At 44.2% G+C, this 12,882-nt stretch overlaps 1 protein-coding gene across 1 annotated transcript in view; it reads left to right on the top strand.

Moving 5' to 3' along the window:
* LOC141166918 (intercellular adhesion molecule 1-like) overlaps positions 1 to 12,882 on the top strand; it is a 278,027-nt gene that overhangs the window by 226,732 nt on the left and 38,413 nt on the right. The gene's annotated exons all lie outside the window — the stretch shown is intronic.

The raw sequence follows: 12,882 nt of genomic DNA, 5'->3' as shown, positions 1-12,882 counted from the left end.
TATTTCACAAGTACTCCAGTTCTATCCCCTCCCCCACACCCTGGGGTGATTTTAGATAGAATAGCAGGGGTTTTTTTAGCAATTTTTGTGACATATTGAAAATAATGTAACTTTTTACTTTAAAAAAAAGACGTAAAAATGGTTGGATACGGGAGAAGTAAAAATTGACTGCTCCAAATTCTTGAACCGTGTGTGCCATTTTAATAAATTTAAAAATGAAAAAAGAATAATTAATATAAAAAAAAAACCAAATGAAGAATCCGGCCCATAGCACTTTGCCAAAGAGTGACCAGAAGAAGCAAAACTTCCATCTCCTGCAGGAGAGCTACGCTGGATTCTCACAGCGCGGAGGAGCTTTGGTGATTCTCCTTTAATATAATGTTTATTACACTGGACTATAAATGCTGATGATAGGCTTTGTGATAATGAAAGGCAGAAACCATCTTATGAATGCAGAACTGTAAGGTTCCCAGACACAGTTTCACAGTGGACAGGATTAGATGCGGTGTCCGAACAGGACACTCTGACGGGAAGTGAATTCATAATATTGGCAGCTATGTGATATGTATGTTATATGATACAGTGCAGCTGAGGACACATGGACGGCGGCAACTGATGACAGCTGGATGGTCAGCACTGCAAAATGCTAGTCCACCATGTACTGTAGATTATTTATCACATGTCACAAGTGTACAATGTCTCTGTTCACCCTCTACCATTCAATACAGCTTCCTACAAATACTATAATACTGCCCCCTATGTACAAGAATATAACTACTATAATACTACTCCTATGTACAAGAATATAACTACTATAATACTGCTCCTATGTACAAGAATATAACTACTATAATACTGCCCCCTATGTACAAGAATATAACTACTATAATACTGCCCCATATGTACAAGAATATAACTACTATAATACTGCCCCCTATGTACAAGAATATAACTACTATAATACTGCCCCATATGTACAAGAATATAACTACTATAATACTGCCCCCTATGTACAAGAATATAACTACTATAATACTGCCCCCTATGTACAAGAATATAACTACTATAATACTGCTCCTATGTACAAGAATATAACTGTTAGAACCTTGCTGTTAGGTTTTTTTTCCTTTGCTGGTCACATGACCTTGTTGGCCTATTTAATCCTGCTCCGCCCTTCTGGCTTTGCTGGACTTCATTGTATATCTACTTTCTAGCTAGCCTGTGCTCTGTATCTAACTCTGTTAGTTTGCTTGGTCTACGGACCTCTATGTTCTATCTATTTTGTTTGTTCGTCTGTCTGCTACTATTTCTGTTAGGAGGTGTCCCATATTCCTCCCAGTCCTTAGTACTTGTAGGGATTCCCTCCCCAAATCTATAGGTCTCCGTACAGACTAGATTAGGACTTTAGCAGGTCTGATCGCAGGATCAGGTTCCCTGTTACATCGTAGGGATTCAGTTGAGTCTTATAGTAGGGACAGATCTCCTCTCTTTCCTTAGCTTTGGTAGCAGAACATAACAGTAAGTCCAGCCAGTAAATTCTCTAAGGAAAGATTTTTTTTTGTTCCATCATGGTGTCGGTTCAGGATTTGGCTAAACACCTGCAGGGACTCTCTCTGGAAGTGGCCGAGCTCCGTCAGCACGTGAGTAACTGTCCTGGAGCACATTTCTTGGAGCCTAAGGTATGTTTGCCGGATTTATTTTTTGGTGAACATCGAGAATTTTTTTCATTTAAAAATGCTTGCTTATTGTATTTTCGTTTGAGACCCAAGTCCTCTGGGGATGAATCCCAGCGCGTAGGGTTCATAATGTCACTTTTGCGCAAAGAGCCTCAGGAGTGGGCCTTTTCTTTGCAACCTAGTGATACATGCTTCAGATCAGTGGATAGTTTTTTTTCTGCTTTAGGACTATTATATGATGATCCTGACCGTGTCGCATCAGCTGAGACTGAGTTGAGACGTTTAAAACAAGGATCAGGTAATATGGAAAAATATTGTACACATTTTCGTCGTTGGTCCACTCAAACAGGGTGGAACGATTCTGCTCTGAAAAGTCTATTTCTTGCTGGGCTCAGTGAAAAGGTTAAAGACCTGCTAATTGCTTATCCTACACCTGAAGATTTGCAACAGGCTATGCAATTAGCTATACGGGTGGATAGGAGACTGCGTGCAAGGGTTAATGAGAGCAAATCCTCTGCTATGTCAGTTTCTGGTTATGATAATGTGTGTACTAACAGTGGTGAACCGATGGAGATTGGATCGGTGGCACCTCGGTCTCAAGAAAAACACCGTCGTTTTTCAGAAGGCTTGTGTTTCTATTGCGGGAAATCTGGTCATTTGATTAAAGGCTGTGAGCTTCGTATGAAGAAAGAAAAAAAAATGGTCAGTCACGCCCGTATTGCCTGTTTAAATTCCAAGGGTGTATTTTTAGCTGCTTCCACGATTGCTCAGGAAAAATTAATGGAATTTCGGGTGTTTGTTGATTGCGGGTCTACACTGAATGTTATTGATGGGGGATTCGTGGAAAAACTCAATTTAAAACCTGAACCTTTATCATCCCCCATTGCTGTGGTTTCTGTGGATGGCTCCCCTTTGAAGAATATTACTCTCAAGGTCAGTGAATTTCCTCTCACTATTAATGGTGTTCACCATGAGAAATTGGATTTGGTAGTGTTGAATAACTTGCCTTCTCCAGTAATATTGGGATTGCCCTGGTTAAAATTTCACAATCCTGTACTGGATTGGTCTACCAGTGAAATTAAATCCTGGAGCCATAAATGTTATGACAAGTGTTGTAACGGGCGTATTGCAGCTTTGGATAGGGGAGAATTACCTGTTCCTATTCAGGATTTTTGGAGAGTTTTTTCTGAGAAAGAATCGCAGGTTTTGCCTCCCCATAGAGACTATGATTGTTCTATTGAATTTGTCCCTGGAGCGACTCTTCCTAAAAGTCGTTTATTTAACCTTACTATTCCTGAGAGGAAGGCTTTGGAGGAATACATACAGACAAGTTTGGCCGCCGGTCACATTAGGCCCTCTAAGTCTCCTGTGGCGGTTGGATTTTTTTTTGTAAAAAAAAAAGGACGGCGGTTTACGTCCTTGTCTGGATTTTCGTGAGATTAACAAAATTACGGTACGCAATCCTTACCCACTGCCATTGATTCCTGATCTGTTTAACCAGTTATTGGGGGCCAAGTGGTTCTCTAAAATTGACCTTAAGGGGGCATACAATCTGTTGCGCATGAAGGAGGGTGATGAATGGAAGACTGCTTTTAACACTCCTGTGGGTCATTTTGAGAATCTGGTTATGCCTTTTGGTCTTACTAATGCTCCTGCATTTTTTCAGAATCTGATTAATGACATCCTTAGACCTTTGATCGGTAAAAATGTGGTTGTGTATTTGGATGACATTTTGATTTATTCGCCAGATCTGGAGTCTCATTGGCGGAGCGTACGTGAGGTATTACAGTTATTAATGGACAATTCGCTTTTTGCTAAGCTGGAGAAATGTGAGTTCGCTGTACAGAGAATTAGTTTTTTGGGCTACATTATCTCCAGCAAAGGTTTTGAGATGGATCCGGTTAAGGTTCAGGCTGTGCAGGAATGGCCTAGGCCTATTGGTTTGAAATCGATACAGAGGTTTTTGGGTTTCGCCAATTACTATAGAAAATTCATAAAAAATTTTTCTAGTATTGTCAAACCTCTGACTGATCTCACTAGGAAAGGTGCTGATGCGGTTCAGTGGTCTTCTGAGGCCATTGAAGCTTTTGTGTATCTCAAGGAGAGGTTCACCTCTGCTCCCATCCTTATGCAGCCTGATGTTACTAGGCCGTTTTTGGTTGAGGTTGATGCTTCCTCTGTGGGGGTTGGCGCAGTATTGTCTCAGGATAACGGGGATGGATTACATCCCTGTGCATTTTTTTCAAAAAAATTTTCGGAGACTGAATTGAATTACGATATTGGTAATAGGGAATTATTGGCTATTAAACTCGCATTTGAACACTGGCGCCACTTCTTGGAAGGTGCGGAATTTCCCGTTCAGGTTCTTACGGATCATAAAAATCTGATATATCTTGACGCTGCCAAGCGCCTGAATGCCCGTCAGGCTAGGTGGGCACTGTTTTTCTCGCGGTTTAATTTCTCCGTTACTTACATCCCTGGTACTAAGAATGTTAAGGCGGATGCCTTGTCTCGCAGTTTTTCTCCCATAGTCGGTGCTGAGAAAGAGGAAAACATTTTACAAGAAGGTGTTGTGATAGCTGCTTTAGACTCCGTTTTGGAAGATGAGATTCTTAAAGCTCAGGAGAATGCCCCATCTAACACTCCTCATGGGAGGTTGTTTGTGCCTGGGACCTTTAGGAGAGATTTGTTTGTTGAGTGTCACGAATCTCGGTTGGCAGGTCATCCCGGAATCTCTGAGACCAAGAGACTGGTGGGTCGCAGTTTTTGGTGGCCTGGATGGCAGAAGGAAGTCATTAAGTGGGTGCGCCAATGTACTATATGTGCTAGATCTAAGTCCTCACATACTCCTGCTGCGGGGTTGCTTTGTCCTTTGGAGGTCCCCAGTGCTCCTTGGACACATTTGGCTATGGACTTTATAACTGACCTTCCCTCCTCTGAGGGTTTTACTGTCATCTGGGTGGTCGTGGACCGTTTTAGCAAAATGTGTCACTTGGTTCCCTTCGTCAAACTGCCCTGCGCTAAAACTCTCGCTAAGGCCTTTGTCAAGGAAATTGTCAGACTTCATGGCGTTCCTACTGACATTGTTTCTGATAGGGGTCCTCAGTTCGTGGCTCGTTTTTGGCGTGCCTTTTGTGACAGGTTGGGAATTCATTTGTCGTTTTCGTCCGGATATCATCCTGAATCTAATGGCCAGACAGAAAGGAAAAACCAGGATGTTGAGCAGTTCTTGCGTTGTTTTGTGGCAGACAATCAAGAGGGGTGGTCTGAGTTTCTGCCACTTGCCGAATTTGCTCTGAACAATCATACATCTTCTTCTGCTGGTTGTTCGCCTTTTTTTTGTTGTTCTGGGAGACATCCGTCGTTTGGGTCGTTCTCCAAGTTGGGATCTGCCGTGCCTGAGGAGGAGAATTTTTCCGGTGATTTGGAAAGAGTTTGGACGGATGTGCGTGGTAATCTTCAGGAGGCCTACTTTGATAGGAAACGACAGGAGGTTTTGTTCGCTGTTGGTGACATGGTTTGGTTGTCCTCTAGGAATCTGCGGTTGAGGATTCCTTCTAAGAAATTGGGTCCCAAGTTTGTAGGGCCCTTTAAGGTGCTTCAGGTTGTCAACCAATCTGCTGTTAGGTTGGAGGTTCCTACCTCCTGGAGAATTAATCCGGTCTTTCATGTCTCTCTGTTAAAAAAAGCTGTTGTGTCGGATGGTGACGCCTCTGCCTCTGTTCCTCCGGTGGTGGAGGACGGGGAATATGAAATTTCTCGCATCCTTGACTCTAGACGGTATAGAGGTAGTTTGCAGTATCTTGTGGCCTGGAAAGGTTTCGGACCCGAGGATAACTCTTGGGTGAGGTCAGATGATGTTTCCGCGTCCAGACTTATCAGAGCGTTTCACAGGAGATTTCCTGATAAGCCTGGTCCTAGGGGATCCGGAGGATCCTCTTAGAAGGGGGGGTACTGTTAGAACCTTGCTGTTAGGTTTTTTTTCCTTTGCTGGTCACATGACCTTGTTGGCCTATTTAATCCTGCTCCGCCCTTCTGGCTTTGCTGGACTTCATTGTATATCTTTTTTCTAGCTAGCCTGTGCTCTGTATCTAACTCTGTTAGTTTGCTTGGTCTACGGACCTCTATGTTCTATCTATTTTGTTTGTTCGTCTGTCTGCTACTATTTCTGTTAGGAGGTGTCCCATATTCCTCCCAGTCCTTAGTACTTGTAGGGATTCCCTCCCCAAATCTATAGGTCTCCGTACAGACTAGATTAGGACTTTAGCAGGTCTGATCGCAGGATCAGGTTCCCTGTTACATCGTAGGGATTCAGTTGAGTCTTATAGTAGGGACAGATCTCCTCTCTTTCCTTAGCTTTGGTAGCAGAACATAACAATAACTACTTTAATACTGGCCCCTATGTACAAGAATATAACTACTATAATAATGCCCCCTATGTACAAGAATATAACTACTATAATACTGCTCCTATGTACAAGAATATAACTACTATAATACTGCCCCCTATGTACAAGAATATAACTACTATAATACTGCCCCCTATGTACAAGAATGTAACTACTATAATACTGCTCCTATGTACAAGAATATAACTACTATAATACTGACCCTATGTACAAGAATATAACTACTATAATACTGCCCCTATGTACAAGAATATAACTACTATAATACTGCCCCCTATGTACAAGAATGTAACTACTATAATACTGCTCCTATGTACAAGAATATAACTACTATAATACTGTCCCCTATGTACAAGAATATAACTACTATAATACTGCTCCTATGTACAAGAATATAACTACTATAATACTGCTCCTATGTACAAGAATATAACTACTTTAATACTGCCCCCTATGTACAAGAATATAACTACTATAATAATGCCCCCTATGTACAAGAATATAACTACTATAATACTGCTCCTATGTACAAGAATATAACTACTATAATACTGCCCCTATGTACAAGAATATAACTACTATAATACTGCCCCTATGTACAAGAATATAACTACTATAATACTGCCCCCTATGTACAAGAATGTAACTACTATAATACTGCTCCTATGTACAAGAATATAACTACTATAATACTGCCCCTATGTACAGGAATATAACTACTATAATACTGCTCCTATGTACAAGAATATAATTACTATAATACTGCCATTATGTACAAGAATGTAACTACTATAATACTGCCCCCTATGTACAAGAATATAACTACTATAATGCTGCCTCCTATGTACAAGAATGTAACTACTATAATACTGCTCCCTATGTACAAGAATATAACTACTATAATACTGCCCCCTATGTACAAGAATCTAACTACTATAATACTGCTCCTATGTACAAGAATATATCTACTATAATACTGCCTCCTATGTACAAGAATATGAAGTCTGCTGCAGCCAGAGAGGTTGTCAGGTCAGTTCACAGACTCAGTGAGCTCAGATTAGTGAGCCTAGGGCGTGCCGACGCCAAAAAAGCAGCGAAGCACAATGTTCCAGCTGCAGTGTGAAGCCTAGTGAGGGCCCCGAGCGTGGCCGAAGGCGAGTGGAAAGAGAGCAACATAGGGGGCAGAGGAGCTTAACCAGCTCACCCCAAAACCATTTACCGGACACCGGGTCCGTGTCTGCAGGGATTCATTACATCCAGCAGGAATAACCGGAACCCCTGGCGAATTATATGTCCCAGGAACACCAAAAAGCTGACTGTTATACCAGGGTCAGGAGTCACGGAGGCCCAAGAGACCAGGGAGTGTGATCTCCAACAGAAGGCCCTACCACTAGGTCAGCAGGTGCAAGACAGAGACCAAGTTAGGCCTAGCTCCAGGAAGGTCAAAAACTTATCAAAGAAAGGCAAGAAACAAGAGGCCCCACACCCGCTCACTGGGGAGAGTCCTGATATGCACCCTTCACCCTGAAGTACCTAGGACCGTGCCAGAAACACCACCAGTAAAGGTACTGAAGTGAACTGTCGTGTGTGTGCCTATTCTTCCTCTGGCCCGGCTGGGTCCCCTCTGTCCTGCATCCCTACACTTATGCTGCCCTGATGCCCCGCTCCACCTGTGGGGAGCCGCACCAACTAAGCTGCCTGAACACCGGCCTCAGAGGACTGTTGATCCTCACCAGACACCACGGGTGGCGTCACGAACTTTCCCTATCCCATATAACTTTCCCCATTCCCCCATAGGAGAAGGGATGCAGGACAGAGGGGACCCAGCCGGGTCAGAGGAAGAATAGGCACACACACGACAATTCACTTCAGTACCTTTACTGGTGGTGTTTCAGGCACGAGCCAGGGCACTGTAGGGTGAAGGGTGCATATCAGGACTCTCCCCAGTGAGCGGGTGTGGGGCCTCCTGTTTCTTGCCTTTTCCTGATAAGTTTATGACCTGCCTGGAGCTAGGCCTAACTTGGTCTCTGTCTTGCACCGGCTGACCTGGTGGTAGGGCCTTCTGTTGGAGATCACACTCCCTGGTCTCTTGGGCCTCAGTGCCTCCTGACCCTGGTATGACAGTCAGCTTTTGGTGTTCCTGGGACATATAGTTCGCCAGGGGTTCCGGTTGTTTCTGCTGGTCATAGAGATGCCTGCAGACACGGACCTGGTGTCCGGTATATGGTCTTGGGGTGAGCTGGCTAAGCTCCTCTGCCCCCTATGTAGCTCGCTTACTCCACTTGCCTTCGGCCACGCTCGGGGCCCGCACTAGGCTTCACACTGGCAGTAGGCCTCGCTACTCTTCACCACTCTTATGGCGTCGGCACGCCTTAGGCTCACTAACTGAGCTCACTGAGTCTGGGCTGGACTGCCAACCTCCCTGGCTGCAGCAGGCTAACTTTCTCACAGACTTCACTCTCTGTGGACTCCAGACTAGACTAGACTGCCTAGCTCCACCTTCCCTATTTATATCCCTATCCGGGCTCCCTCTGGTGGTCTGAGGTGGAAGGTGGAGGTGTGTGTATGCTATGAGGGCCTCTTGTGGAGGAATCCGTCCATGCACCCCTCTGGGATCTGTGGCACCAATGCGCAGCAGGGCGCCACACTGTGCTCTGTGCGGTTGTGTCTGGTAGTAATGACGCGGCAGGTGCGATACACAAGAACAATTAAAGGCGCAGTGTCGCCCCTGCGTGTCCTTACTACCAGACACAGCCGCACTGCGCACAGCGCGCTGCCATGTCTTGAAAGTGACAGCACTGGGCCTGATTGGTGGAGCAGCAGCACACTGACCACACACTGCTGCTGCTGCATGTATCAGAGCAGGGCTTGAACGGCAGCGGTGGCCCTGCACAGATGCCGTGGAAGCAGCCCGGGCCCCAATAACGAGTGGGCCCCCTGATGGTACAGGGCCCCGGCATTTGCCCGGGTATGCCGGGTCCTGGCCCTGGGTCACGGACCGGGTCACTGCCACTGTGACATCCCCCAGCATCGACCGGCCCGGCTACCGAGTACCACACGGCCCAGGGGGCGCGTCAGATATGCGAGATGGGGGAAAGATAATGAGTTCAGTTTTGTCCACATTGAGCTTTAGGTAGCGGGAGGAGAAGAAGGAGGATATGGCTGCTAGACATGCTGGGATTCTGGAAAGCAGAGAGATGATATCTGAGCCAGAGAGGTAGATCTGGGTGCCATCAGCGTACAGATGGTACTGGAAGCCATGGGATTTTATGAGCTGTTCCAGGCCAAGGGTATAGATTGAGAAGAGTAGGGGTCCTAGGACAGAGCCTTGAGGGTCTCCAACAGAGAGGAGAGTATTGTGTTTTTTTATTAATGATCAGTATTGTAATATTCGATCACTATGTGGTGATAATATGTGGTCTCGTCACGGTGTGGCAATATTTGTTCCTTGTACATGGTATTATTTGGTCACTATTAGTGTTGAGCGAATTTGTTCGACATTTCAAATTCGGGTTCGTGTTCTGGGTTCCGACTTGTTAGCGCCAAAAAAATCAGCTCCGCCCATGAACATCACTGATTTGCCACACTGTCATGTAGATGTTATCTGTGTGACAGCGTGGCAAATCAGGGATGTTGGTGGGCGGAGACAATTTTTTGGCGCTAACAAGTCGGAACCCCGAACACGAACCCGAATTTGAAATGTCGAACAAATTCTCTCAACACTAGTCACTATGTGGTCAGGTCCTGATGTGGTGGTATTTGTTCCTTGCATGTAGTATTATTTATTCATTATGTGGTGGTAATATGTGGTCTGGCCATGGTGTGACAGTATTTGATCCTTGTATGTGATATTATTGGTCATTTTAAAAAAATATATGTGACACATTCCCTTAAACAAAAATAAATAAAAATATACCTAAAAAGAGTATTGGGTATTATAAGAAATGTTTAATAGGTTAGAGTAGGGCCCGGCCAGAAGAGTCTACCTTGTCCTGTTGGCGGCTTAAAAAATCTTTTGGCCAAAAAAATGGTTGCTGGCTATGTATGTGATATGTTACTCGATGGGAGCTGTTAATGTGTGATTGGTGAGGACGTGGTGCAGAAGTTGAGTTTTTCAAAGAGTGGGACTGTGGAAGGTTTGAGGGGTGGAGGCGGAGCTGGGGTGGAGCCTGGGTGAAGTCTCAAGGGGCCTGAAAAATTTGCCAGGATGGGGCCCCAAAATTCCTAGTGGCAGCCCTGCAAAGGTACGTCATATATTGGGTCCTGTTCTTTGATGCTGGCTCAGGAACTGGCCAAAAATGATGACTGTGATATTCACTCATCATCTCTCTTCAACAGCTGCGTGTGTAGCCTTTAACCTTTAACTGTTAACCTTTAAATTGCCTAATTCAATTTGCATTTACAGCTTGCTGCTCAAGGGGCCATGACAGCTAGGGGTCTTGGGGGTCTGATGAAGACCCCCGTGACTGTCATGATGGTACTTATATAAAGCCAGTCCTAGTTTGAAGTTGATAGGAGAACATGATTTGTGCTATACACAGCAATACTATGGTATTACTGTATATAGTATAATCAATCAGGCGATCACACGTTCAAGTCCCCTAAGGGGACTACAAAATACAGCACAAGAATATTCAAAAAAAATTGATAAAATATGGAAAAACTGAGCAAAATATAAAAGTTTGAATCACCCCTCTTTTTCCCCCATTAAAAATAAATAAATTTTAAAAAGTACACATATGTGGTATCTCCACATCTATGAAAGATAGATCTATCAAAATATAAAATTAATTAATCTGATCAGTAAACGGTGTATTGAGAAAAAAAAGTTAAAAACAGCAGAATTGCAAAACATTATAAAACATCAGCTTGTTGCAAAAATTAAGCCATAACACAGCGCCATGAAAAGAAATTAAAAACCTTACGGGTCTCGGAAAATGGTGACACAAGCAAAAAAATTTTTTCTTCTGAACTTCTACATTTTTTTTCCATAACATAAATTAAAAAAACTATGTATGTTTGTTATCACTGTAATCGTACTGACATGGAAAATCATACTGCTAAGTCAATTTTACCGTATAATGAGCGCTGTAAAAACAAAACCCAATAAAACAATTGTGGAAAATTTTTATGCACTGGGAATTTCTTTTCCTGTTTTTCCAGTCCATCACTTGATAAAATAAATGGTATCATTTAAAATTACAGCTCATCCCGAAAAAGAAAAAAAAAAAACCCTCATACGGTTATATTGACAGAGAAAAAAATTATGGCTCTTGGGATAAGAAGAGGAAAAAATTATGAAAATGGAAAATCGCCATGTCGAGAAGGAGTTAAACGACCACCGGTTGGTAAATATTTACAGTTTGGCGGTCTTTTAACGTCTCAGAATCATCTCGTGTAAATGGACCTTAAAGCTGTTTTGTGATAAAGGTAACTTCTACACATAGATATAAAACCCACTTACTCTAAACATCCAGTGGGTCCGGAAAGTATTCAGACCCCTTTAAATTTTTCACTCTTTGTTTCATTGCAGCCATTTGGTAAATTCTAAAATGTTCATTTTTTTCTCATTAAAGAACACTCTGCACCCCATCTTGACTGAAAAAAAACAGAAATGTAGAAATTTTTGCAACTACTCCATAGGAGATCGTGAGCTGCTTGCCATCAAATTGGCGCTGGAGGAGTGGTGCTACCTGCTGGAAGGGGCTCTGCACCCAGTGGTCATCTACACTGACCACAAAAACCTGGCCTATTTACAAAACGCCCAAAGACTCAATCCGCGTCAGGCCCAGTGGTCTCTGTTCTTTGCCCGATTCTGCTTTACTCTACATTACCGCCCTGCGGACAAGAGCATTAAAGCCGACGCTCTATCCCGCTCATTCCTGTCTTCCGATCAAGAGGAGGAGCCTCTGCATATCATCGACCCCTCCAAAGTAATGACTGTGGCTCCGTTTGACCTGTCTCATCTTCCACCCGGTAAGACTTTTGTAGCGGCTCCGGATCGTAAGAAGGTTCTTCTCTGGGGCCATTCATCCAAACTAGCCGGCCATGCTGGCCAGAGGAAGACCTTCCTGCTTATCGCCCGGCATTACTGGTGGCCTTCCCTACGCAAGGTTGTTGCAGATTTCGTCACTGCTTGTTCCTCCTGTGCCCATAACAAGGTTCCCAGGCATCTTCCAGCCGGCCTTCTCCTTCCTCTTCCCGTACCTTCTGCTCCGTGGCAGCACATTGCTATGGACTTTATTACGGATCTCCCTGTTTCTGCCGGTTGTACTGTCATTTGGGTGGTCGCTGACCGCTTTTCTAAAATGGCCTACTTCATCCCTCTGCCTGATCTCCCGTCTGCATCTGTGCTGGCTAAGGACTTCATCCATCACATCTTTCGTCTCCACGGCTTACCCCTCCACATTGTGTCTGATCGCGGGGTCCAGTTCACTTTGCGCTTCTGGAGAGCTACGTGTAAGCTGCTGGATGTCTCCTTGGATTTCTCCTCTGCTTATCATCCTCAGTCCAATGGTCAAGTGGAACGTATCAACCAGGTCCTTACCAGCTTTCTCCTTCACCTCGTCAACGTTCGCCATAACGATTGGGTTGAGCTCCTACCATGGGCCGAGTTCTCCTATAACAACCATGAGAGCGAGTCTTCTTTCAAATCCCTGTTCTTTGTGGTCTATGGTCAACACCCCCGGATTCCGTTTCCCGTCTCCGCTTCAGTGGACAATCCTGCCGCAAAGTCTCTGGTCAGCGAATTTTCTACTATTTGGGAAGACACTAGATCCGCTCTTCTTCAGTCCTCC

Source organism: Phyllobates terribilis, unplaced genomic scaffold (assembly GCF_046119375.1).
Source record: "Phyllobates terribilis strain yellow unplaced genomic scaffold, ASM4611937v1 Scaffold_11__3_contigs__length_659146591, whole genome shotgun sequence".
Lineage (NCBI taxonomy): Eukaryota > Metazoa > Chordata > Amphibia > Anura > Dendrobatidae > Phyllobates > Phyllobates terribilis.
This window is presented reverse-complemented; position numbering and strand designations above follow the sequence as displayed.